We start from the raw sequence: 26,883 nt of genomic DNA, 5'->3' as shown, positions 1-26,883 counted from the left end.
CCTGGTCACAGCCGGCGTTGTTCAGTGTCACGTCCACTCTCACTACAAAGTTCGATATATTCTAAAAGATTTTTATGAACTTGGGCTTGTTGGTTCGCCATTAATCGTAAATTGTTGCTCGTAAAAGACATAGACAAGAGCACAGAGATGGACACGTGGCGTGTATTGTTAAGGCATTCATTGTTCCTTCAGTTGTACCAAAGTTGTGCTGCTTTAAATTGTACTCATTATGCTGTCTTTTTTAGTTTCTTGCCTTTTAAATCTGAAACATTTCTCGGCAAACTTCGGTGAGTTTGAGCGTATCTATCTATCTATCTATCTATCTATCTATCTATCTATCTATCTATCTATCTATCTATCTATCTATCTATCTATCTATCTATCTATCTATCTATCTATCTATCTATCTATCTATCTATCTATCTATCTATCTATCTATCTATCTATCTATCTATCTATCTATCTATCTATCTATCTATCTATCTATCTATCTATCTATCTATCTATCTATCCGCCAACGACTTTTAGCTCTCCTGGCCGTTTATACAATGATATTGATACCAAAATTAGTATAGCATGACATGACTGTATGACGAGCATAAATGACTAGTCATAACGTGAAAATTATGGCATGTGTGTCATGACTGTGATGATTTACATTTCATGGTCTTGCTGCTCTTGCGGTAGTTTCATTCACATAACATATTTCAAAACTGGTTGATAGATATTCGGGGTTCAACGTCCCAAAACCATGCACCATATGATCATGAGAGACGCCGTAGTGGGGGGTTCCGGAAATTTTGACCACCTGGGGTTTTTCGACGTGCACCTAAATGTGAGCACACGGGCCTCAGCATTTCCACCTCCATCGAAAATGCAGCTGCCGAAGCCGGGATTCCATCCCGTGACCTGCGGGTCAGCAACCGAGTACCTTAGCCACTAGACCACCAAGGCGGGGGTATTTCAAAACTGCTATGGTATGGCGTGACTGCATGGCGAACATAAGTGACAGACCCTAACGAGGAAATCATGATATGCATGTAATATACACGTCACGCTCATGGTGCGCTCGTCGTTGTTTCGCTAGCTTCACATATACCGAATTTGGTATTACAAGACGTGAATGGATGACGAATGTATATGACTGGTGCAAACATGATAATAATTATATGCGTGTAATGTAAAACATGACTACATGCTACACTCATAGCGTGCTCGCGGCCATTTCGCTAGCTCCACATATACCAAATTTGGTATTACGTGACGTGTATGGACGACGAAAATGAATGACACGTCCAAACATGATAATCATGATATGCGTGTCATGTAAACGTGGTACATGTTACGCTCATTGCGCGCTCACGGCCATTTTGCTAGCTCTACATATACCAAATTTGTTATCACGTGACGTGAATAGACGACGAAGGAAAATGACACGTCCAAACATTATAGTCATGACATGGAAGTCATGTACGTCATTAATACGTCCGCCTCGTAACGTTGTGTTGATTTTAAAGTGACATATATTAACCCTTCCTTATTCGTGCTTCGCATATCGTTGATTCCCACTGTACATGGGATCTGCCTTTTTTTTAATTTTTTAATTTGCTGCAGCTTACGTATTTCTCGGACGCTAGCGACTTTCTGCGATAACAGAGCAGTGCGATTCTGTATCATGTGACCGATGAGTGTGCCTGTACTGATCGTGTGAGCACGCGCCGCAACCCGATGCGGCCATGTATATGTATAACGTAACTCGTTTAACAGTGTCGAATGTTCACTACCGTATTGTGAGGCACCCGACTGTGTGAGTAGCAAAACTTTTATATATATATATAAATATCTATCTATCTATCTATCTATCTATCTATCTATATATATATATATATATATATATATATATATATATATATATATATATATATATATATATATATATATATATATATATATATATATATATATATATATATATATATATATTAGAAGGGGGTTTATTGACTAAAACGAGCTACTAGATACTGTCTCTCTCACTTGCCCCGGTGTTGAAGAGGAGCCATCCTGGCGACTCACGGCGAACAAGCACAAGGGGATCATAGTAAGGTTTTAAGCAGCTGATGTGGACTGTCTCACGACCCCGGCATCGTCTGTCATCGGCAGGTGTCACTGGTTCGACGACGTAGTTGACCGGTGATGTGCATTGAACGATGTGGTACGGACCATTGTACTTGGGTGCAAACTTTCGGGAGAGGCCGGGGGACTAGAATGGAACCAAAAGCCATACAAATGAGCCTACGGGGAAGTTGTGAGCAGGCTTGTATTGGTCAATTCGTACTTTTGGGATACTTTGTGCGACGGACGTAAATTAACGGGCTAATTGGCGGCACTCTTCAGCACACTTAACAAGTTCGGAGGCTGGGCGGTATTCTGAAGCATCTGGGTGATAAGTAAGTGTCGTGTCAAGCGTAAAAGAGGGCTCAAGTTCGTACAGTAGAAAAAAAAAAGATGAAAAACCAGTTGTTGCTTGTATGGCCGTATTATACACATACGTCATAAAAGAGAGCACCAAGTCCCAATTAGAATGGTCGGAGCATATGTACATAGAGAGCACATCACCGAGCGTGCGGTTAAAGCGCTCCGTCAAACCGTTTGTCTGTGGGTGATAGCTTGTGGCAGTGCGATGAAGAATATTGCACTCACTGAGAAGCTCCTGGACGACTTGCGACAGAAATGCACGCCCACGGTCGCTAAACAGCTCACGTGACGTGTCATAGTGAAGGACAAAGATACGCAATGAACAAGGCGACATCACGAGCAGCAGCAGCTGGCAAAGCGGCGGTTTCAGCGTAACGGGTTAGATGGTCAACGGCCACAATAATCCAGCGATTTCCAGCAGGAGTACAAGGTAGTGGGCTGTAGAGGTCGATGCTGATTCTATCAAATGGACGAGCTTGACACGGCAATGGTTGTAATTTGCCAGAGACATGACAGGTTGTTTTTCGTCGCTGACACTCAGTGAGGGAACGTATATTCTTGTGAACGTACGAGTACATTCCACGCCCCCCCCCCCCCCCCCCCCCAAAAAAAAAAATCACTGGCGAAGCCTGTCGTATGTTTTCAAAACGTCATATATATAGCAGCGTGGGCGTTTTGAGGGTCCGCGTGGAAGTACGCGCACATGTTGCAGCGCAAATGGCGAGGGATAACTAGAAGCCATTTCCCACCATCCGGCTGATAGTTGCGATGGTTCAACATGGCGTTCCGTATCGCATAATGGGGAATTTGCCGACGTAGTGCACGAGGTGGACGCTGGCGTGGTGTCACCGAAGGCGAGGAGAGAACGTCGATGAGCGAGGCTATCCAAAGGTCCTTGCGTTGTTCCGAAGGCATGTCAGCAGTATCGATGCTGCCGATGGTAGCTTCGGCAAAGGAAACAGGTGCAACGGCTGAAGGAAAGGGCGAATGAGAAAGAGCATCTGCGTCGGTGTGCTTGCGGCCTCAGCAGTAAATGACGTGAATATCAAATTCCTGTAAACGTAGCGCCCAACGTCTAAGCCGGCCCGAAGGATCTTTCAGTGAAGCGAGCCAACAGAGTGAATGATGATCTGTAACGGCATCAAATGGGCGTCCGTATAAGTAAGGACGAAGTTTTTGTAATGCCCAAACAATGGCCAAACATTCCTTTTCGGAAACCGTGTATTTGTGCTCTTCCTTGGTTAGGGTGCGACTGGCATACGCAACTACATACTCGGAGAAGCCAGGCTTGCGTTGAGCAAGAACAGCGCCAAGTCCTATGGCACTGGCATCCGTGTGCACCTCGGTTGGAGTAGTAGGGTCGAAGTAGTGTAAAATAGGTGGTGAAGTAAGGAAATGGCGTAATGTTGCAAAAGCGTCATCGCATGCTGGCGAACAATCAGAGAGGTGTCCATCGCCAGTGATCAGCTGTGTCAGTGGTGCAATTATAGAAGCAAATTTCTTCACAAAGTGGCGAAAGTATGAGCACAGTCCGACGAAGCTGCGAAGCGTTTTCATGGTCGTGGGCTTCGGGAACTCAGCGACAGCACGAAGATTTTCTGGGTCTGGGACGACGCCATGTTTTGAGACAACGTGGCCAAGTATTGTGAGCTTCCGAGCTTGAAAGTGGCACTTGTTGATGTTTAGTTGAAGGCCTGCGCTAGTAAGGTAGCTGAAGACTTCGCTGAGATGATGGAGGTGGCTGTCAAAATCAGGGGAGAAAACAACGACATCATCCAAGCAACATAGGCATGTCTTCCATTTTAGCCCACGCAAGACGCTATCCATCATCCTTTCGAATGTTGCTGGCGAATTACAAAGGCCGAATGACATTACATTAAATTCGTATAGCCCATCGGGCGTCACAAAAGCAGTTTTTGGGCGATCTGATGGGGCCATAGGGACCTACCAATAACCGGACCGTAGGTGTAGTGATGAGAAGAATTCAGCCCCTTGCAAGCAGTCCAGAGCATCATCGATGCGCGGCAAAGGGTATACGTCTTTAAGCGTAACATTGTTTAAACGGCGGTAATCGACGCACAAGCGAATCGAGCCGTCTTTTTAGAGGCGAAGCTCCTTGTAGTGGCACCCGTTCATCCCTCGTAGCCGTTGTAGTAGTATGTAACAAGTATAACATTTTGACCTCAAAGGTGGTGCCGATTAGAGATTTCTTCTGTGCGTTGTTGAACAATAAAAGATAGTGCTCAATGCACATGCCAATGGCTGCTAAGGTGGAATGAGAGACAAAAGAATTCGGCTTTCAGTTAACGCACAGAAGACAAGAAAGGATTGCTAGGTTATACTCGCTGGATGTAACCTCCTATGATTTAGAAAGGTTTAGCGAGCGTTTCACCGCAGTGCCATGAATACAGTGAACTAGTATATACCATGAACTCAAGGGGGTTAAAGGTGGGAAGTAGACACGAAGCGCAAGCCGTAAGAAAGTCTTTCAACTTCGTAAAAGACCGCTTACCTAAAAGACTTCTTGCGCGCCCGTGTGACACAGGTATTAGGCGCACAAAAAGTCTTTTAAGTAAGCGGTTTTTTACGAAGTTGAAAGACTTTTAACAAAGAGGTGTTGCGGCGCAGACACACGGCAGCAACGATCTCCTTTTAGTATTTTCGTTCGAAGACGCTATCGAAAGCGTGGCGCTAGCAGTTAAAAGAGAAGCAATGAAAATTAAACAATGTATCACAATGTACAAATTAAAGACTTGTTGCACTGCTCATTTCTTCAAATAAATTTAAGAATAAGATATGAAGAAACACCAATGTGAAAGCTAGTTGCATTGGTTAAGGAAGCATTCTTATAACTAGCGACGTGCAGAAGTCCGTCTGGAACCACTGGGCTTTTATTTACCGTATTTGTTTTTCGCTGCTCTCGACACGTTATGGGCGACCGTACGGAAGAAAAAGCGAGAATCGCAAGTCTCACGGCCTGCCTTCTCGCTTTGAAAAGCGAGGCAGACGCTGCAAAAGCCGCCAAGGAGAGGATCAAGCAGCAACTGCTGTTCAGCAATTCCTTGCTGTGCGTACTGGAGCTGTCGGAGAAGGCCTGCGATCGATCGATCTGGGCCTTCAGACGAATGGTTCGAGGGAACTGTACCTCACCTCGGTGAGCAGAACTTCAAGCAATCTTTTCGAGTGTACCCGTCCACCTTTTGTTTCATTGTGGAGAGCTTGCGCAGTGAGCTCGAAAGACAGTGCACCAGCATGCGTGAAACCATCACTCCTGAGAAGCGAGTCGGCATTGCCCTATACAAACTTGACGACTTGAATGACGGGCAAACACACGACTGCCACGCTTTCCTCGCTTGTGCAAAATGGCGCGGTGCGAGACCGAGCGTCACCACGTGATATTGCCGACGCGTTGTAGCTGCTTACGAGAGTAGAAAAGGAAATATCCATTAAAAGAGTCCATTACACCTTCTGCAGGATATGAAATTTGTTTTTACAAAGAGTTTTGGTGACAGAAAAATAAGCATTCGCTCTTTTTTTCCCGCCACTCGAAAATTGCTGGCGCCCACTGGTTTCGAGGCTACTCATTCGGAGCCGTAAAAGAGATCGACGAACTCTGTTTACGAAAAAGACCGCTTCTGAAAAGAAGTTTCGGAAAAAGACCGCTTACTTTAAGACTTTTAAGTGCCCGTATGACAGGGGTATCAGTTGGCGCCATGGTGGCACGCACGCAAACGCAAGCCGCACGAAGGTCACATTAGGTCACACGCGCTCGCCGCGCCATAGCGTGTTGTCGCATAAGTATAATTTAAGTATTTTTATGATTTAAATTGTTAAATTAAACATACATAGTGATCAGGACACTTTTTATTGTGTACAGTATCCTGGTATACGCAAAAAAGTGAAAAATACAAGGTTACTGTAACGACAGTGTGGACATATTGTGACACTTCATACAACCACAGTCATGAACATGTTAGCTTACGCGTAATGTTTTTGAGGTGAAAATGAATAAAAAAGTTACTCATTTGTAATAATGTCGCTGCGCAGTTTTTGCACCAGATGTACAATGCACAATGTTTCAGCAATAACAATGTTGTGGTTGTCTGTTTCACTATGGCCGCGCTAGATGGCACCACCTATTCAGCTGGTGGGGGGGGGGCTGGCATATTTTTAGTTTCTATGTTCCAGGCCATTCTAGCTTTGGAAATCTTTGGAAAGCTTTGGACCATTCTAGCTTTGGAAACCGTGTAATCGCTATAAGTGCTCGCACTTTGGCTTATTTTAACTCGATGGCTAGAGTATCCGCAGTGCGGACACCGTGAGTTCTTGCGAAGGTGGTCCTTACAAGGCGGCCGATCCATGCTGTCCGAGATTTAGCGCCTTTGTGCCATGCTATTTGTATAGTGGCTAGCCACTATAATATTTGCGCTTAAAACCAAAAAGTCAAAGTGGTGGCTCTGGCGAGCCTCGGCTTTGCTCGCCGTGAAGGTAACATGATGCACCAGCATGTGCGCCGGGGCAGCTTATCTCCGCTAGGAGGCCAGTGGTGGCAGCGTTGTTTATGGCCGCGCGGACGCATGGCCCCATCGCCCCAGCGATCTTGCGACGCATCTGTTTGGGGTCTCGCGCATGCGCAATACCGCCGCCCCAACGCCCTGGGTACGCAAGCCGCTTGGGTACCCAGCACTAAAACTCCCTAACGTTACAAGAATGGTGGCGGCATCTACTGAAGAAAGCTGCAATTGCTCGGTTAACCCCAATTTCTCTGGTGCAGCCGGCCGGTGTGCTATGCTCGACTTCTTTCTGAATAACAGCGAGTGGCGTATCATGTGCCTGTATGCGCCCAACAGGGTGGAAAAGGGCCCTTTTCTTTCACGGCCTAGAACAGCAGCTTAGCGCAGGAAAGCAGTTAGTAGTGTTGGGCGACTTCTCAGTGCACATGACAAGACAAGCCCTCGGAGTTTCAGAGATAAGAGCACGGTCGTGTTGGCGCGGGTTCATGAGGACTGGTGCCTTGAGGATGTGGCAGAGTGTCTCCAGTGTGTGAGTTTGGTTAGGTTCACGCAATTCCAGGGCCTCAGTCACGCGAGACTTGACCATATTAATGTATCTGTCGACATTCTTCCGATGTGTGCTAGCTACAATGCTGTACGGGTGTCGTTTTGGGACCACTGTGCAGTCCTGTGCTCGATTTTCCGGAACTGTAAAGAAAAGCGATTGTTTCACGTGGGAAACCTGCAAATTTAATAGTAAGCTTCTCCAGGACGAAGAATTTAATTTCTATGTAAGGGGGACAATTAGCGAGATAGACGCCAGCAAAGACCTTCACATTTGGCAGCAGTGGGAGCTCTGCAAAGAAACCTAGGAAATAAAAGCCATTGACAGGGCCACATGCATTCGACGTGAGGAGAGAAGAAAGGAGACCGAATTGAAAACGCTTCTCGAAAAGTTACTGATGTATCAAGGCCGAGCCCCTGGACAATAGATCGAAGACATATAAAAAATAAAACAAAAGTTAGAACTGCTTGACCAACAGCGCTATCGGGGTGCGCTCGTGAGAGCAAGGGCAGAAGATACCACGGCGGGCGAAACACCGTCTAGAAGCGCGCTTGGGCTAGAAAAATTACGCGCCGAAAATAACAAGATATGTGAGATAGAGTGGGGCGGTACCTTATCAACCGACACTGTCGGAATCGCGACCGCCTTTAGGGAGCATTATCGTAAGCTGTTCGCGTACACCCAACTGCCTTTGAAAACTTCAAGGAAAATTTTTTGGCTGTTTCACCCCAAATGAATTGATTGATTGATGTGTGGGGTTTAACGTCCCAAAACCACCATATAATTATGAGAGACGCTGTAGTGGAGGGCTCCGGAAATTTAGACCACTTGGGGTTCTTTAACGGGCACCCAAATCTGACCTCACGGGCCTACAACATTACCACCTCCATCGGAAAACTTTTACCCGAATTGACGACGAAAGAAAACTGAGTTTGAAAAGTGGAATAACAGTTGCTGAGGTAGAGAAAGCTATAAACAAATTAAATCCGGGAAAGTCACCGGGACCAGACGGCTTCACTGCTGCATTTTACAACGAGTTCAAAGACGAAATCGGTCCTCTTTTGAGAGTCATATTTAATGAAGCGTATAAAGTAAATACGTTACCTCTGTCTAACTGGTTACCTCACACAGTGGTGATTGCAAAAACCAAAGAAGGCCGTAAACTCAGAAAAGGAACAGCATATCGACCAATAGCCCTGACGAATGCCGAGTATGAAATTTTTATGAAAGTATTGACCCAGAAGACTACAGATGGTTATGAAGGACATCGTCGGACCACACCAAACATGTGGCATCAAAGGCCGCTCGATTGTCCTAAATATACATAAAGCACGCAGTATTCTCGAGTGCTACGATTACTTAGATGAATGTGTCGCCATTTTACAGATATATTTCGAAAAGGCTTTCGACTGTGTGGACCATAGCATAATGTTGGCTGTTTTAAACCATATTAATGTTGGTTCAATGATTTGCGAGGGAGTGGCCCTGGCGTACTGATAGTGCACAACAAGATTGATCGTAAATAAGAATCTGGGGGCCCCCATTAGTGTGCAACGTTCGGTACGTCAGGGTTGCCCCCTCAGCCTCCTGTTATTTTGCTTGTATATTGAAACCCTTTGCTTAACCATTCTCAATGACACGAGTATAAATAGCTTTCGGCTACAATCTTCAGAAATCAAGCTGCTTGCTTATGCTGACGATGTGGCAATTTTTTCAACAGACAAGCGTAGCATTAAACAGGCTGTTGACATTGTTCGCGAGTTTAGCTATGTCACAGGAAGTGGAGTCGATTGGTTCAAGTGTCTCGGGCTCTGGAACGGATCTTGGCACACGAAACCCGACCACTTTGCAAATGTACCATGGGCGACAGTCCCGGGCAAGTACTTGGGCGTCCCGCTCCATGCGTACCGAGTTAGTGCCCAATATTGGCACGACCAAGTAAAAGATACGCAGGAAAAAGCCGAGAAGTGGAGGGGGGCGAGTTTGTCAATCTTTGCCAGAGCAACCTGTTCTTTATGAGCAAGCTTTGGTACGTGCTGCAGGTGCTGCACTGCTCGCGAACTAATTTGCAGAAGTTTCACCAGATCTTCACCGTATTTGTGTGGGCTTCCCAGTGGGAACGATGCAGCCGTACTAACTTGTTCAGACGTTTAAAGACGGTTGCCTTGGCCTTGGTCAATTGTTTTGCGCCCACTTGTGAACAGGTTTTTGTTTTTTAGAGACTTCAGCGATCCATTACTGCGTACCCTGTGTCAATTTCTCCTCGGTAAATATCTCACTGAATATGTTGTGACTACCAAAGCCAGTGCAGGAGGGATCGGCGGGTACTATAGAGAAGTTGTGTTCAGTATAAATTTTTATCTGTTAGATTTTCAAAAGAGTACTTGTGGAGCGTAAAAAGAACAGAACTTTATTTTCCATTATGTGACGTTGTGTTTCCAGTGCCGCTTTATCAGGCTATGTACAGTGGAGGACCAGGAAGCTATGCTTTGATTGATTGATATGTGGGGTTTAACGTCCCAAAACCACCATATGATTATGAGAGACGCCGTAGTGGAGAGCTCCGGAAATTTCGACCACCTGGGGTTCTTTAACGTGCACCCGAATCTTAGTACACGGGCCTACAACATTTCCGCCTCCATCGGAAATGCAGCCGCCGCAGCCGGGATTTGAACCCACGACCTGCGGGTCAGCAGCCGAGTACCTTAGCCACTAGACAACCGCGGCGGGGCAGCAATGCTTTAAAAAGTGTTAAAAAGATGCACCTGCAGCCGGGAACCAAAACATTCTTCTTTAAACTGCACACGGGCAAATTGCCAGTGAAAGTGTTCTTGGAGGCAAAGGCATATTTTTCCCTTTGGGCATCCCATTGCCTAATTTGTAAGGCATCCGAAACGATTTACCACGCCTTTTTGCATTGCTGGGCGGGCGTGTATTTTTGGAAGTGCTGCAGAGGGCTATTGAGAAAGACCTTCCATTGGACCCGTATGGAATCCGGTGCCTGAATGTTCAAAGCGAAGACAGGGTACCCTATGATGCAATCATACTCCTGGACCTCCACTCTTTGTTGAGAATGAAAATGGCGGGCTACCATTTCGACAAAAATGCGCGGCCCGACCAAGTCTATTTTCGTGAGAGCATAGACTGGTTTCTATCTGTTCAAAAAGCTGCACCCGAGCCACCCGAATGGCTCCCGCGAGTAGAGGACCTCGTGACTCAGGCCGAATTTTAACTCGACGACACCAGCACTTTGCTGGTTGACTAAAGATACTTCCTGTGTTCATTGTAAATTGCGTGTCTGTGTCTTTTGAGTTATATGTAAAATTACCAAAACCAGATGACCAGAGAGCATGTCATAAAGTACATCTAATCGAACATCGCTGCCGTTTTCTTTGACCATAGGAATATGCGACTTTACTGAATGACGGAAAAAACTGTATCAGGCAGCAATGACGAGATGATCTTGCTTATTTCGATTAATGATTTATTTTATTGTTAGAACAAGCTGATGAGCACCAAGAAACGCGTTAATGAGTGCTCCAGATGTAATGGGGGTGTAGCTCAGTGGTAGAGCGCTCGCTTCGCATGTGAGAAGTCCTGTGTTCAAACTACGGCAGCTCCAAAGCACTTTAGACTTTAGCGGTATCTTTTTTATGGTGTGTTGTACTACTACGGCACCATGACTTACCTGTGCGCATATCGTAAAGTACATCTACTGAAGCATCGCTGATATTTTCTTTGACCCTAGAAACATGCGGCTTTACTCAATGACGAAAAAACTGTATCGGGCGAAAATGACGAGATGATTTTGTTCAATTTCAACTAATGAGTTATTTTATTGTTAGCACAGGCTGATGAGCACTAAGAAATGCGTTAATGAGCGCTCAAGACCTGACGGTGGTGTAGTTCAGATTCTTCTTCCGGCAGCGCAAGTGAACGGTCGCAGAATCATGTGCTCTGAGGGAGCGGTGATAGCTGCCCGTGCCGGCCGCGGAAACAGGTTCGATGGCGCTGAAGATAAAGACTATGAGATCGTGCTGCCTACGTTGGCCACTGGCCATGTTGTACTGAACACTTTGTTTTTGCATGGTGGTGTGCGCGAACCTCCCTACAGGGTTGAGGACTTCGGAGACGCCCTCGCGACGGCTGGTGTGCTACTCAACGTCGTCGCCTTAGGGTCGTACCAGATAAACTACTTCTAGGCCGTCACCCTCACCAGCGGAGAAGTGACCAATAAACTGCCCGCGCTGAAAAAATTAAAGGTAAAGGGCCGCTTGTGCATAAATATTGATCCCGAGGATGAACAAGTCAAGCTCCGCTTGCATTGAATGCTCTACGGCGTCCAAGATGAAGACATAAGGGCAGCCTTCGCCGCGTTCGGCAACGTCACTGAAGTGACGCGAGAACGTTGGCGTGTTTAAGGCATGAGGAAGAAGGGCTCGACCACGAGAAGCGTGCTCCTAAAGCTACAAGCCGGAATGAAGGTGGATGACCTGCCCCACCAGGTGCGTGTCGCCGGCGAACTGTTCTCGTCGTCGTTTCCGGGCGGGCGATGCAGTGTTTGCGTTGCCACAGCACGGGCCATGTACGCCGATATGGCAGGGTGCCCCGCTACTCGAAGTGCCGGCGTTACGGACATGCGAACACGGACTGCGTTCGTACTTACGCGTCGGCAATCGAACTCCTTAGGGCAGACGAACACGACGAGCTTATGGATGTCGTCGAGGCTGAAGAGGCTGCACAGGAAACCGGCGAGACGACCAAGCAGGAGGGATCACCGGCGTAGTCATCTCCTGCCGGCCATGACTCTTCGAGTGTGGTGGCTCCGGGGGCCAGTCCAGCTACCGGTGAATCGTCTCGGACAAAGGAAAGCTTGGCAGCAATGCAAGCTCTACCTTTAGTTTCGGGAGGTGACACCGGAAAGGTTGCCGCAGCAACGCCCATAAGAGGGTCGGGCGACTCCACTTTGACTTCGGGGGTGACGGTGAAGGCCACGGAGAGCCCTAAAGCCCCCAGGGACGGTGAGCTTAGAAGTCTGAACGAGCAGCTGAACGAGAACAGCAGTGTACCTTCATCGAACAGCGTGGGCGCTCCAAAGCGGCCCCACCCTCAGGCGAGCAATGGTGGTGCTGAGATGGCAGTGTGGGTTGTCGAGGAAGCTCCCGCCAAAACTGCCCAAGGACGGTGGCCTTCCCTTCAGCCGCACCCGAACCTGACCGCCGACAAGCGAGTCGACAATGTGGAGAACGTGGGGCAGGTGCCCGCAGTTCCGCCGGACGGCAATGCCAGCGATGACGTGATCTAGCCTTGTGCTAGACGCGAGAGGTAAGCGCCATGCTGCAGGTCTCCCTTCCTTTCGTTAAAATGGAGCCTGTCTTTCCGTTCAAAGTCACTAGCATCAATTTTAGGGGTCTGGCAGCAAAAAGGAAGCAAAGCCAGCTTTACAAACTAGTAACGGAAAAAGACATAGACATCATGGCGGTGCAAGAAACGAAAGTCGACGGTGATGAAGAAACCAGCAGCATGGTGCAGCGTTTTGCGTCTAGCTTTTTATAATTGTTAGCCATGCAGTGGGCACATCGGCTGGCTGCATACTTTTTGTTAAGAGGCTGCCGGGGCTTCAGGTGAATGTCCATTTTTCTTGTTCGGCTGGCCGGTGTGCTTCGCTCAATTTTTCTTTGGACAACTCCGAGTGGCGGGTCGTGTGCGTGTACGCACCCAACAAGGTGGAAGAAAGGGCCTTGTTCTTTCATGGCCTAGAACAACAGCTAAGTGAAGGTAAGCAGTTAATAGTATTGGGTGATTTTAACTGCGTCTCAGCGCACACGACAAGACAAGTACTCGAAGTTTTAGAGACCAGAGCACGGCTGTGCTGTCGTGGATCTTCGAGAACTGGGACCATAAGGATGTTGCCGAATGTGTTAAATGTAAAAGTGCCCTGAAGTGCACGCGATTGGAGGGCTCAAGCCATTCGAGACTCGATCGCATTTACGTATCGATCGACATCCTTCCACACTGTACCAGTTATGAAGTAGTACCGGTGTCATTTTTGAACAACTGCTTCGTCCAGTGCTCTGTTGGAACTGTTAAGTGAACCAATTCTTTCTCGTGGCACACCTGGTGTCACAGGTCCCGTTAATTCAGGAGGCGATCGCCGGGCTAATACCAAGGGCCGAAGTATCGACCCCCCAAGCCGCACCACGAAAGCGTGGACAATTTAGAAGTGGTCCTTTTTGGCGCGCCAGCGGACGCCAGCTGTGGCCCAAAGAACAAGTCAGAGCCGAGAGTTGATAAACAAAACAAAATTATATTCTCAATAATGACAGATCAAAAACAATACACAAGTATGCACACTCCACAATAGTTGCAGACAATATGTCACCAATCAAACAAAGTACTACACAGTACAATCAGCCACACTCGAAACAACGGACACAGACAACATTACGCACTACAATGCAGTCGCATGCATTGAACAACCAAGACACTTAAATACTAAAGAGACAGAAAACCTATTCAGTCCAAAGTTCTTGAAACAAAAGTCGGGATGATACTCTTCCGAAAATCACTCACTCAAAGTCCAGCGTTGTTGTTGTTCCGCTGCCCCCGAAGTTTCTCTTCCAGGAAACCTCGCGTCTTCACTTGGCCGCTCTCAAAGCTTCAAACTTCTTCGCCGGAAACATGTCGGCTTCACACTCGCAGCTGTTGCCACACGTCTTCGCTCGATAGCGGTAGACACACACTCTTGCCTGTAGCTCGAGTCGTCACCCCCAGGTGGAAATCCTCTTCTTCTCCTCCTTTGTCACGGAAGACCAAAGGCTTCGCCCACAAGGCGGAATACCCTACGCACTCTGGCGCATACTTTATTCTTCTCCTGCTTTGTCACTACGGACAAAACCTTCGCCGACTACACGGCGGAATACCTTACGCACTCTGGCGCATACTTTCTTCTTCTCCTGCTTTGTCACTACGGACAAAACCTTCGCCGACTACACGGCGGAATACCCTACGCGCTCTGGCGCTAACTTTCGTCTTCTCCTGATCTCTCATCTCGGCTGCTCGATTAAATACCTTCCGCGCGAGATTCCAGAAAGTTCTCATCATTTCGTCGGCGCAATACGCAGCGAAGGCTGGGGGAAAGGGCGAGACGATATGGGGGCCGTCCGCGACGGATGACTCAACCCATCATCACCACGCCCCTTTCCATCGAGAAAATTCCAGGGCTTGCTCGGCCGCCGATGCGAGGAGGTTTCGTCGGCGCACTTACGCTTTCGAGGGGAGAAGGACGCGCGCCCGGGAAGTCTTTGGATGCTTGTTTTCTTTATTTATCGTTGACCTCTCGGCGCTTCGTCACGAGAATTTGGTGGCGCGTCCTTTCTCAGCGCTCGTTTTGTGACACCTGGAATTTAAACAGTGAACTTCTAAAAGACACATAATTTAATTGTTACGTAAGGGAGGCATTTAGTAATATAGACGCCAGCAAAAGCCTGCATGTTGGGCAGCAGTGGGAAATCTGTAAAAAAAACTTTAAAATTGAAAGCTATTGGCAGGGCCATGCGCATTCGCTTTGGCGAGAAAAGAAACAGAATGAAAGCGCTTCTCCAGCAGTTAAAAAAGCAAGAATGCTGAGGCCCCGGGAAATGAAACAAAGACATCAGAAAAATAAATCAAAAGTTAGAAGTGATGGACGAACAGCATTATCGGGGTGTGCTCGTGAGAGCAAGGGTTGTAGTGACACGCATCCCGAAGGAGTACGGCCACTAGCGTGGGTCCGGTCTTAGGGAGCCGCAGGGCACGCGTTAACCGTCGCCATGGCGAGAACACGATACTGCTCAAAGTCGCAACACTTTATTGTTTGTGGCAACACCAAAAGCAGTACAGCCCGTTGCAAAGGCGTGGCGGGAAAGCAATTAGGCTTATCCACGCCACGGGCATAAAAGTACTACACAGGGTGCCACGAGCACGTCTTTGTGGTAAAGGTGACCCACGGAGACACCGGGACCAATGCCTGGTTGCTCGAGCGAGGGCAAATGCACTCGCTTTGGCTTCGGAGGGAGACGAGTCGGTGTAGCTAGGCCACGCACTAGGCCACAGTACCACCCTTCGGCCGAGCGTACGCAGTGGGGCAATAAAAGGAAAGCGTTCGCCTGTGGCTCATGCGAAGTCCTACGAGCCCCGAGCGACGGGAAGGTGTTCTGTGGCACATCGTCAGTAGGTCAGTGCCACCCAGCACCTCTAGTCTCCACGTCGATGGAGCAAAGCCACGACGCGCACTCTTCACGGGCACGCACTGAAGCGTCACGCACTTACACACGCACAGAAGCACGCACGCACACACACCGCCGATGGCTGTGCGAGCGTAGGCGCAAAGCGTCCTTTGTCTCTCCCTCCTGGCGTAAGCACCGACAATCAAGGTCACAACTCCCTTCGCTGCAGACGAAATAAACACGTAAAGAAAAAAAGTAAAACAAAACCAAATAACATTCACTATGTGGCCAAAAGGAAACAAAAAGTAAAATACAAATAACATTTAATATTAGACAAAAACATGAAATACACATGAACACTTAAAAAAAGAAACACTGGCAGCAGACTGGGTGGGGTCGACTTCTTTAGGAGAAAAGGCCGTAAAGAAGCTAACCTATACTGAGGCTAAACAGCAAATTGAGGGCCTTCAGTTGCGGAGAAGTCCTCAGTCCGGCGCAAAATCCACAAAGGTGACCGCTTCCTCAGATTATATCGATGCGGGGTTCGAATGCGATCCGCTGCTCCAGGTGTGACCCGTTGCTTGCACGAAGTACCGCAGGGCTTTGGCGCGAACTCGCCAGACCGTACGACAAGGGGTTTCAGGTTTGCGTATGGGCATGGCTGAGTTTTCCCGTATGGGGATCTTTCAACAAGTACGCATGTAGAGTGCAAGCTTTCTCCACTCGGTACGGACCAAGCCACTTAGGAGCGAGCGAGGTTGAGAACCCCTTACTGGCATCGCTAAGAGCGTGGTTACGCCTTAGGACAAGATCGCCCGCCTCAAAAACTAGGTCGCGATGCTTGTGGTCATATTAAGCCTCCTGCTGAGCCCTGGCCGACGCCAAACTTTGCCTTGCTTTGCAGAAAGCTCGACAAAGCCTGTCCCGAAGTGTGAACGCGTAAGCAGAGCAGTCTGCCGGCGTCTCCTCGTCCTCGAGCTGGCGTTGAGTGACGCTGGGCATCGGATTTGCCAACTCCCTACGAAAATTTAAGAAGGCGGGCGAGAAACCAGTTGAGCGACTCTCAGATGTTCGAATAGCGAACGCGAGCTCACTCAAATGGTCTTCCCAATCCCTTTGACTTTCGGCAAAGGCCGCCAACACCGGTTTGAGCGTACGATTGACGCGCTCCGTCAGATTGCACTGGGGATGGTAGGGTGAAGTGGTGCAGTGATCAATTGCGAAGGAACGGCACGTGACACCAAACACCCAAGCGGTGAAGTACGAAGCATTGTCCGTGATGAGGCTTTCCAGGAAGCCGAACCGGCAAAACACTTCCTGCAGCTTCTCAAGCACCGCTCGCGCTGTCACGTCCCGAAGAGGGAACAATTCCTTCTATTTCGAAAAGTGATAACGACTACGATAATATGAATGAAACCCTGCTTACTTCTGGGAAATGGTCCCATGAGATCGCAGATGGCCACTTGCCACGGACGCTCACTGACAATCGGTTTCATCAGACCGGGCGGTTTTCCACCCCTTGATTTCACCGATTGACAGACGCGGCAAGAACGGCAATAGCAAAAAATGTCTCGCTTCATGCCGGGTCAGGTCACAACGCTGCTCAGTTTTACAAAAACTTTCGAGCCACTCAGGTGACCGGCCATGGGTTCGTCGTGAGAGGATCGCAACAGTGCGGCTCTCAGACTTTTGGGCATAACCACTTTAAACGGGTCAATGGACTCATCGTCAGTGGCCATATACTTCAGCAGGAGCTCGTCATGGTCCAGAAAATATGAATCCGCCGAGGACTCAGCGATATACGCTGGTTCGAGCCCCCTATTTGCGCCCGCTGCAGGGCAAGCAGCGTCACGGCACTCAATCTCTCTGAGAACATCGCACATTTCGTGAGAAAACGGGTCATTTTGCTGGGCCTTCAGGGGCTCTTCTGTGCTGAAAGCGATGCCCATTCTCCCAAAATGGTGGAGTATGGTATCTCGCCCACTCAGGACCGCAGCAACAACTGCATGGGTCGGCGTCACGGGATCGCTCTCAGCCTCGTGGTCTTCGGAAAGCTCCCCCGCTCGGCCGCTTCGCGGTGCGCCGCTTACCTGGTTAGCAGCCAAGGTTTGTCCTCATGGGGACTCACCCTTCTTGCCGAATGGCGGCGAAGCTGCTGTTTCGCCCCCGATGCTTGCATGTGCCAAGGCACCGCTAGCGGCTGTCGCACCGGGATCAAGGTCCTCGGCAGACATTGGGGCATGAGATAGCGCGTCAGCTAACACGTTGCTGCTCCCCTTTCGATAGTGCACTGAAAAGTCATAGTGCTGAATCAGGAGAGCCCAGCCCGCCAGCCCGCCAGCAGGCTCACGGAGCCGCATCAGCCAGCTGAGTGCACTGTGATTCGTTTGCACCATCAAGATAGACGTCGAACTTCGGCAGTGCAAACAAAAATGCGAGGCACTCCTTTTTGGCCACGGAATAATTTTTCTCCGCAGAGACCAAGGAGTGGCTGGCAAAGACCAACGGCTGCAACACGCCATCGTATTTCTGTAGGAGAACAGCTCCTAAACCCAGATCGCTCGCATGAGTTTGTGCAATAAATGGTCCGGTGAGGTCGGGGAGCTTAAGCTGCGCTGTCTCCGCTATGGCGTTAGACAGTCGGCAGAACGCCTCCTGCTGATCAAATCTCCATTGCCACTCAGCAGACTTACCCAAGAGTTTGCTCAAGGGCGCCTGCAATCGGGCACAGGACGGAATGAAGGAACGATAAAAGTTGACCATTCCTTAAAAGCGGCGAAGGCCACGTACGTCTTGGGCACGGGAAAATCGAGAATAGCTCGAAGTTTCTCCCGATCCGGCTCTATGGAGCCTTCGCCCAGCGTAAACCCGAGTAACTGAACACGGGTATGCGCTAATTGGACCTTAGCGGGATTTAATATCATCCCAGTGGTCCTCACCCTATCGAGTACATCGGCAACATCGACGAAGTGCTCTTCGAAGGTTCATGAATAAATCACGATGTCATCGAGGTAGCACATGCAGTATGACCACTTTTCTTCCCCGAGGACGTGGTCCATGAGTCTGAAACGTCGCAGGAGCAATGCAAAAACCAAAGGGCATACGAGTAAACTCGAATAACCCTCTGTGGGACGTCAACGCAATTTTACACTGGTCACGGTTACCCATCCGGACCTGTAGGTAACCTTCAGAGGCGTCAAGCATGGGAAAGTACCGTGCATCACCCAGGTTACCTACGATGGAGCTTATCGTGGGGAGCGGATAGGCATCCTTAAGAGTCACTCCATTCGAACAGCGATAGTCGACGCAAAGGCGATGACTGCCATCTTTCTTAGACACCAACACAAGTGGAGACGCCCAAGAGCTAGACGAGCGGCGAATAATGCTAGCCGCAAGCATGTCGTCTAGCAACCCATCGATAATCTGCCTTTTGGTGAGACTGACGTGCCTGGGGTTACACTTCAAAGGAAGCGCATCACAAGTTTCGATCACATGGCTCACTAAATCGGTGCAGCCAGGTTGATCGGGGAAGAGCTCGTCGTACTGACGTAACAGTGTCGACAGACGAGCCTTTTGTGTATCATCCAACTGAGTCGCGCAGGCGACCGAAGGATGTAGTGCCTCTTCGTGTCGTGTCGGTCAATCCACACAGGGGTTTCGAGCCGACGAGCGCGGAACGCCAAGGTACGACCCCGGAGTTGGCGCACGACACGGTTTGTGCCATGCCTCTCGTTCCCGAAAGGGACTATGAGAGGGCAAATGCGTTGAGCAGGGGCTTGGCCCTGAACTCTGCGCGGGGCACGTTTCCGACGCTTCTGCGGCAAAGGCAATGGTAAGCGCCGGCGGGCTGATGAACGGCTTGAGTTGGCGAAATGGGCCATCACGATAGGCTCCATTCGCAATGTCCACAACGATACCGGTTTTAAAAAGACAGTCCCGACCGAGAATCATTGGAACATTGAGCCCTGGAAGATGAAGAAGACGGCAGCGTCTCATTCGATCTCCCCATTTGACAGTCAACCTTGCAGCGCCTGCCAAATAGGCCACGCCTTTCGCAAGGGTGAATGCCGTTCGGCTGTCCACAGGCGCACTGAGTGCTTCTGTTAATGGGGCAACACCTGTTCACCGAACAACGAGGTGCTAGCGCCCGTGTCCAGCAAAGCTGAAAATTCACGGCCGGCAATGGTGACTGGAATGAACGGCGCGTGCATATCAGCAAGAAAAGTGCTTGCCCTGCAGGCAGAGGGGAGAAGTAAATGTTGGGTGGCCTTGATTCGTTGCATTCCCTTGCTATGTGCCCTCGTTCACGGCAGGGGTAACAGCGCACTTCATCACGGTCTCTATTCCCAGACGAAGCAGCTGTCGTGATCGGCTCGCTACGTTATCGCAGGATACGTTTCTGCGAGCCGCACCTCCCACATTACGTTGGGTCGGAAAAAGTCGGATGTGCCTGCGGTATCCCCCTTTTGACGCGTTCCTCGTTCGAGGCTCGGAACTCAGCGATAGAAATAAGTTCATCCATCGCACGTACATACTCCTGTAAAAAACTCGTCAAAAGCTTGTGTACGGTGCTCGAGCTCTCATCCTACATTTGTAGTTAGTGGGTAGGAATTCGCGCAAAAAGCCCCCACGAAACTCCTCGAGGGTTGCTGCACATACCATCTCACCGCCCTGTCAGTCAGTGCAGCTGGAACAACACGTTCGAGCACCACATTATCATCCAAACCCATTGCTATCTGATAACGGGACAGAGAGTCGAGGTAATCTCGGGTGGTGAGCTGATCGCGGTATCCGAAGTAAATTGGCAAAGGCAACATAACAGCAGGGTGACCGCTTTTCAGACCAGCCGAAAGCGTTTGCACAGCTCCCGAGAGAGCTTGGATGATCTGCACGGCGTTTTGCAGCAACGCCTGCGTCGTCGCACTGGCTTCGTAGGAAGCCGTTGGCGCATTAGCGGCGCCGTAGAGAGAACGTGAGCAGTCGCCCAGCTCGATCAGTGGGGCGGTTTCAAACAGACCACGGCCCTGCGTGCCATTCCCAGAGCAAAATAGGCTCATTGTGGGATTGGCCTGTTGTCGAACAAAAGGCGCACTTGGTGCGGCTACCATCGACAATTCAGGTGCCTGCGCCCCGTCAATTCCGCAGGGAACCGACTGCGAGCGCTGTTCAGATAGGGCAAGAGGTCCATTCCGAACGACGCCCCATCTCCAAAGGGAGTGGCTAGGCGCCTCGTGTCGTCCCCGCAATAGGTGTGCCGACACGGACGGGGACCGAAGGGTTCCCGTCAATAGAGGCAATGGCCTCTTTGTGCAACGTGGCATGTCACGAAGCAGACATGTTGCGACGATCCCGAATCGCGCAGGCGATTGACTCGCTAAGAGCAGTCAAAAGCTAGAGCTTTTGATACCGCGTTGGGCACCATTGTAGTGACACGCATCCCGAAGAAGTACGGCCACTAGCGTGGGTATGGTCTTAGCGCGCCGCAGGGCGCGCGTTAACCATCGCCGTGGCGAGAACACGATACTGCTCAAAGTCGCAACACTTTATTGTCTGTGGCAACACCAAACGTAGTACAGCCCGTTGCAAAGGCGCAGCGGGAAAGCAAATAGGCTTATCCACGCCACGGGCATAAAAGTACTACACAGGGTGCCACGAGCACGTCTTTGTGGTAAAGGTGACCCACGGAGACACCGGGACCAATGCCTGGTTGCTCGAGCGAGGGCAAATGCACTTGCTTTGGCTTCGGAGGGAGACGAGTCGGTGTAGCTAGGCCACGCACTAGGACACAGTACCACCCTTCGGCCGAGCGTACGCAGTGGGGCAATAAAAGGAAAGCGTTCGCCTGTGGCGTGAGGCGCCGTCATGCGAAGTCCGACGAGCCCCGAGCCAAACCAAACATGTGGCATCAAAGGCCGCTCGACTGTCCTAAATATACATAAAGCATGCAGTGTTGTCGAGTGCTGTGTTTACTCAGATGAACGTGTTGCCATTTTACAAGTAGAATTTGAAAACACATTCGACTGTGTGGATCATAGCTTGTTGTTTGCTGTTTTAAACCATGCTAACGTTAGTTCTGTTATTTGTGATGGAGGGGCACTGGCGTACCGAAACTCCACAACAACATTGATAGTAAATAAAACTCTGGGGGCTCCCATCAATGTGCAACGTTCGGTTCGCCAGGGCTGCCCCCTCAGACCGTTGTTATTTTGCGTGTATATCGAAACCCTGTGCTCTACCATTCTCAAGGACACCCGTATAAATGGCTTCCGGCTACAATCTTCAGAAGTAAAGTTGCTTGCTTATGCCGATGACGTGGCAATATTTTCAACGGACCAACGAAGAATCAAACGGGCTGTTGACACTGTTCGTACTTTTAGCCATTTCACAGGAAGCGGAGTTAACTCGTCCAAGTGTCTCGGGCTCTGGCACGGATCACGGCACACGAAACCCGACCACTTTGCAAATGTGCCATGTGCGACAGTCCCGGGCAAGTACTTGGACGTCCCGCTCGATGCGTACCGAGACAGTGCCCAATATTGGCAGGACTAAGTAAAAGATACGCAGGAAAAAGCCGAGAAGTGGAGGGGGGCGAGTTTTCCAATTTTTGCCAGAGCCACGGTCTGCAACCTGTTCTTTATAAGCAAGCTTTTGTACGTGTTTCAAGTGCTGCACTGCTCGCGAACTAATGTGCAGAAGTTTCACCGGATCTTCGCCGTATTTGTGTGGGCTTCCCAGTGGGAACGATGCAGCCGTACTAAATTGTTCAGAGGGGTTAGAGACGGTGGCCTTGGCCTTGGTTACTTGTTTTTGCGCCAACTTATGAACAGGTTTTTGTTTTTTAGAGACCTCAGCGATCCATTCCTGCGTACCCCGTGCCAATTGCGCCTCAGTAGATGTCTCCCTGAATATGTTGTGACTACCGAAGCCTGTGCAGGAGTGATTGGCGGGTTCCATAGAGAAGGTGTGTTCAGTATAATTTTTTTCTGTTAGATTTTCAAAAGAATAGTTGTGGAGCGTAAAAAGAAAAGTACTTCATTTTGCCTTATGCGATATTGTGTTCCCAGTGCCACTTTATCGGTTATGTACAGTGGAGGAAAAGGAAGCAATATTTAAAAGGGGTCAAAAAGATGCCTGTGCAGCCGGGAACCAAAACATTCTTCTTTAGGCTGCACTCTGGCACAATGCCACTAAAAGTGTTCTTGGAGACAAAGAGATGTTTTTCCCTTCGTGGATACCATTGCATAATTTGTAAGGTATCCGAAACCATTGACCACGTCTTCCTGCATTGTTGGGAGGTCGTGTATTTTTGGTACTTGCTGCAGAGAGCTATTGAAAAAGACCTGCCATTGAACCTGTATAGAAGCATGTTCGTGAACGTTGAAAACAAAGATGGGGTACCCTATGACGCAAGCATGCTCCTGGGCCTCCACTCTTTGTGGAGAGCGAGAATGGCGGGCTATCATTTTGACAGAGATGCGCTACCTGCCCGAGCATATTTTCGTGGGAACATTGACTAGTGTCTCTGTTCTTAAAGCTGCACCCGAGCCACTCGATTGGCTCCCACGGATAGAACATCTCGTGATTATGCCGGAATTTTAACTTTACAACATTAGCACTAGGCTGGTGGACTAGAGATACTTCTTGTGTGCATCGTACATTGCTTGATTTTATTTTCGGTGTCTTTTCAGTTATATTTGAGATTACTAAAACCAAGTTATAAAGAAAAAAAACGGGGGTGTAACTCAGTGGTAGAGTGCTCGTTCTGCATGTGAGAAGTTCCGGGTTCAAATTCCAGCACCCCCATAGCGCTCTCACTTTAGCGGTATCTTTTTTATTGTGTGTTTTATTACTACGGCACCATGACTTACCTATGCGCATATCGTAAAGTATATCTATTCGAACATCACTGATATTTTCTTTGACCTTAGAAATATGCGGCTTCCCTCAGTGACGAAAAACTGTATCAGGCAGCCAAGACGAGATGATTTCGTTTAATTTCATGTATTGATTTATTTTATTGTTAGAACAAGCTGATAAACACCAAGAAACGCGTTATTGAGCGCTCAAGACGTAACAGAGACGCCGAGTGACCACGTTCGACGAGATCGGTCTTCCGAGAAGCTGCTCAAGTGCACAGTGTTATCGAGAATTTTGACCCCGTTCCGGAGTGGCTTCCCGTTCTTGACACTTGTGTGTGTTGGCCTGACTTCTTTCTGATGAAATATGTTGTGTGTACTTTACTGGTGATAATTCCATTCATTAAAAAAAACGGGGGTGTAGCTCAGTGGTAGAGCGCTCGCTTTGCATGTGAGAAGTCCCGGGTTAAAGTCCCAGCACCTCCAAAGCGCTCTCACTTTAGCGGTATCGTTTTTATTGTGTGTTTTAATTACTACGGCACGATGACTTACTGGTGCGCATATAATAAAGTCCATCTAATCGAACATCGCTGCCATTTTCTTTGACCTTAGAAATATGCGGCTTTTCTGAATGATGAAAAAACTGTATCAGGCAGCAACGACGAGATTATTTTGTTTAATTTCAAGTAATGAGTTATTTTATTGTAACAACAAGCTGATGAGCACTAAGAAACCCGTTAATGTGCGCTTAAGACGTTACGGGGGTGTAGCTTAGTCATTCTGTCGTCGGCACGCATGCGCGTCGGACGCAAGGATCATGTGCTCCTTAGGAGCGGCGTTTGTGGCACATACTAGCCGTGGTAACAGGATGACCGAAGACCAAGACGCAGGCTACGAGATTATTTTGCCACCACTGCCCAAGGGACGCGTCTCGCAAAACACCGTGTTTATACCATGGCGATGTGCATGGCCGTGTGTATTTATCGAGTAGAAGATTTTCGAGGCGTGCTTGGTCCTACATGACTGCTGCCGGAGGTGTTGGCACTGGGGGCCTACCAGATATCATGTCTGGGCAGTCACTATGATCAATGTGAACGCTAGAAAACGCTTGCTGGACGTGAAAGAGCTTAAAGTCAAAGGTCGACGCTTCATATTGGCAGACCCCACGGATCAGCAGCTGCGACTGCGTCTTCATTGGCTGCTGTATGGTGTCAACGATGAAGACGTGCGAACGGCGTTGGTGGCTTTTGGGAAGGTCATACAAATCACCAAGGAGCATTGGCGTGTTCAAGGAGTCAGCGACAAGGGGTCAACCACACGGTCTGTGCTGATTAAGCTCAAGAGTGGCGTGAAGGTTGGAGATCGCCCGCATCAAATCAGGGTGGCTGGTGAACTGGCACTTGTGGTTGCACCTGGTCGGCCAATGTCATGTCTGCGCTGCCAAGGTATCGTTAGAAGAGAGTGTAAGGTACCCCGATGCTCGCGTTGTCGGTGGTTTGGCCACAGCGAAGATGAGTGCATGCGCACGTACGCATCGGCTATTGAATGAGCTGAAGAATTGGTGGTGGACGCGACTGAGGCTGAAGGCATGGCGAAAGGGGCAGGTGACGTGGTTAACCCAGATGCTTCAACAGGTACAGCCACACCACATGGTGGTACTGGACCAACAGTACAAGCAGACATAGCATCTGGGGAGGTTACTCAAGAGCCAGCCGGCAAAACCGAGGAAGGATTCACAAGCAAACCATCGAAGGAGCCTGAGCCGGTGGAAAACCGAACTTCCAGTGTCGTGCGAGAGTATCAGTGGTGGAGCGCCAAGCAAAAGACCCCGCGAATAGTCTGCAGGACGGCGTGAGGTGTCCAGCGAAAAGCATGAAGAGGGGCCACCTGCAAAGGTGACTTCGTTCCGACGCAGCAGCACAAGGCTGCGTCCCAACCCGATATTGGACAAACACTGGCCACCTTTGTCCTCCAGTGGCACGGGTCCACCTGGAGGCTCCGAAGATGTCTAGCTCTATGCTAGACGCTGAAGGTAAGCATCATGCTCCGGGCTAACTTCTTCACTGTGTAGACATGGCTTTTGCCCCGAAACTTAGAGTCGCCACGTTAAATGTTCGAGGTCTTGCCGCCAAGCGGAGACAGAGCCAAGTCTACAGGCTGCTCGTGGATCATGATCTGGATGTACTAGCTGTACAAGAAACAAAAGTAGACGGTGAGGAAGAGACCCGGGGCATGGTGCTGAGGTTTACGGCGCGTTACTACGCAATTGTAAGTCTAACAATAGGCACGTCTGCAGGCTGTGTTTTGTTCAATCAGAAGTTACCGGGTCTGGTAGTGCAAGATACCTTCTCTTGCCCGTCTGGTATATTGGTTTCCTGTGATTTTGTATTCAATGAATGTGAGTGGCGTATTGTGTGTATTTATGCATCAACCAGTTGCGAGGAGCGATGACTTTTTCTCAAGCCTAAAGCAGCACTTAACTTTGGAAAAAAATCTGTAGTACTTGGTGATTTTGACTGCGTCCTCAACGGGCGAGATCGATCAAACAGACGCGCCATTTACGAGAAAAGTATTAGGATGCTAGCGCACATAGTTACTGAATTCAAGTTAGAAGACGTGGGCAGCTGTATGGAGGGAACGCGGGATGTGCGTTTCACTCATTTTCAGGGGAATAGACATGCACGCCTCTATCGCATTTACGTGTCGCTTGAATTAATAGCCCACTGCAAGATATATGCTGTCTTCTCAATACACTTCAGTAATCATTGTTTAGTTAGATGTGATGTGGGAGATGATATGGGAGAGAAAACAAAAGGTGGAACTTTTTCATGGGAGCTGTGGTAGATGAATTTCAGTTTGATCACTGACGAATATTTCTTAGAGCAGGTAATGAACTGCATCAATGAAAGAAAAATGGATGATGAAGCTAAACTTGCAGAGCAACGGAAAGAGTTCAGTCAGCAAATAAAAATAAAAGCTATTGATCGTTTTTGTGCGTTGAGTTACGAAAAGAAAAAGAAAGAAAAAGAACTTTGAAAGACTTTGGAAAGAGTGATTGACTTAGAGTGCAAACAACCGGGACAGTATAAAATTGATATACGCAATATTAAGCAGAAACTCTCCCTGCACAACGAGGAACGCTACCGCGGTGCACTTGTCCGTGCTAGGACTGAGGCTTTAGCGGTTGGAGAGACGCCAACCAAAAGAGCGTTAGGGGTGGAAAAAACGAACGCTTGACGGAATCATATCGAAAAAATAGAGAAGGATGGTCGTGAAGTAACCGACAC

General features: G+C 48.9%; 1 non-coding gene across 1 annotated transcript; it reads left to right on the top strand.

Moving 5' to 3' along the window:
* Nucleotides 1-24,010: 24,010 nt before the first annotated feature.
* TRNAA-UGC (transfer RNA alanine (anticodon UGC)) lies at nucleotides 24,011-24,082 on the top strand. Its single transcript has one exon. It is a non-coding gene; the product is annotated as a tRNA-Ala (tRNA).
* Nucleotides 24,083-26,883: the final 2,801 nt, after the last annotated feature.

This window comes from Rhipicephalus microplus, chromosome X (genome assembly GCF_043290135.1).
Source record: "Rhipicephalus microplus isolate Deutch F79 chromosome X, USDA_Rmic, whole genome shotgun sequence".
Classification (NCBI taxonomy): domain Eukaryota; kingdom Metazoa; phylum Arthropoda; class Arachnida; order Ixodida; family Ixodidae; genus Rhipicephalus; species Rhipicephalus microplus.
The sequence above is the reverse complement of the archived record's forward strand: the minus strand, read 5'-3'. Positions and strand labels throughout refer to the sequence as shown.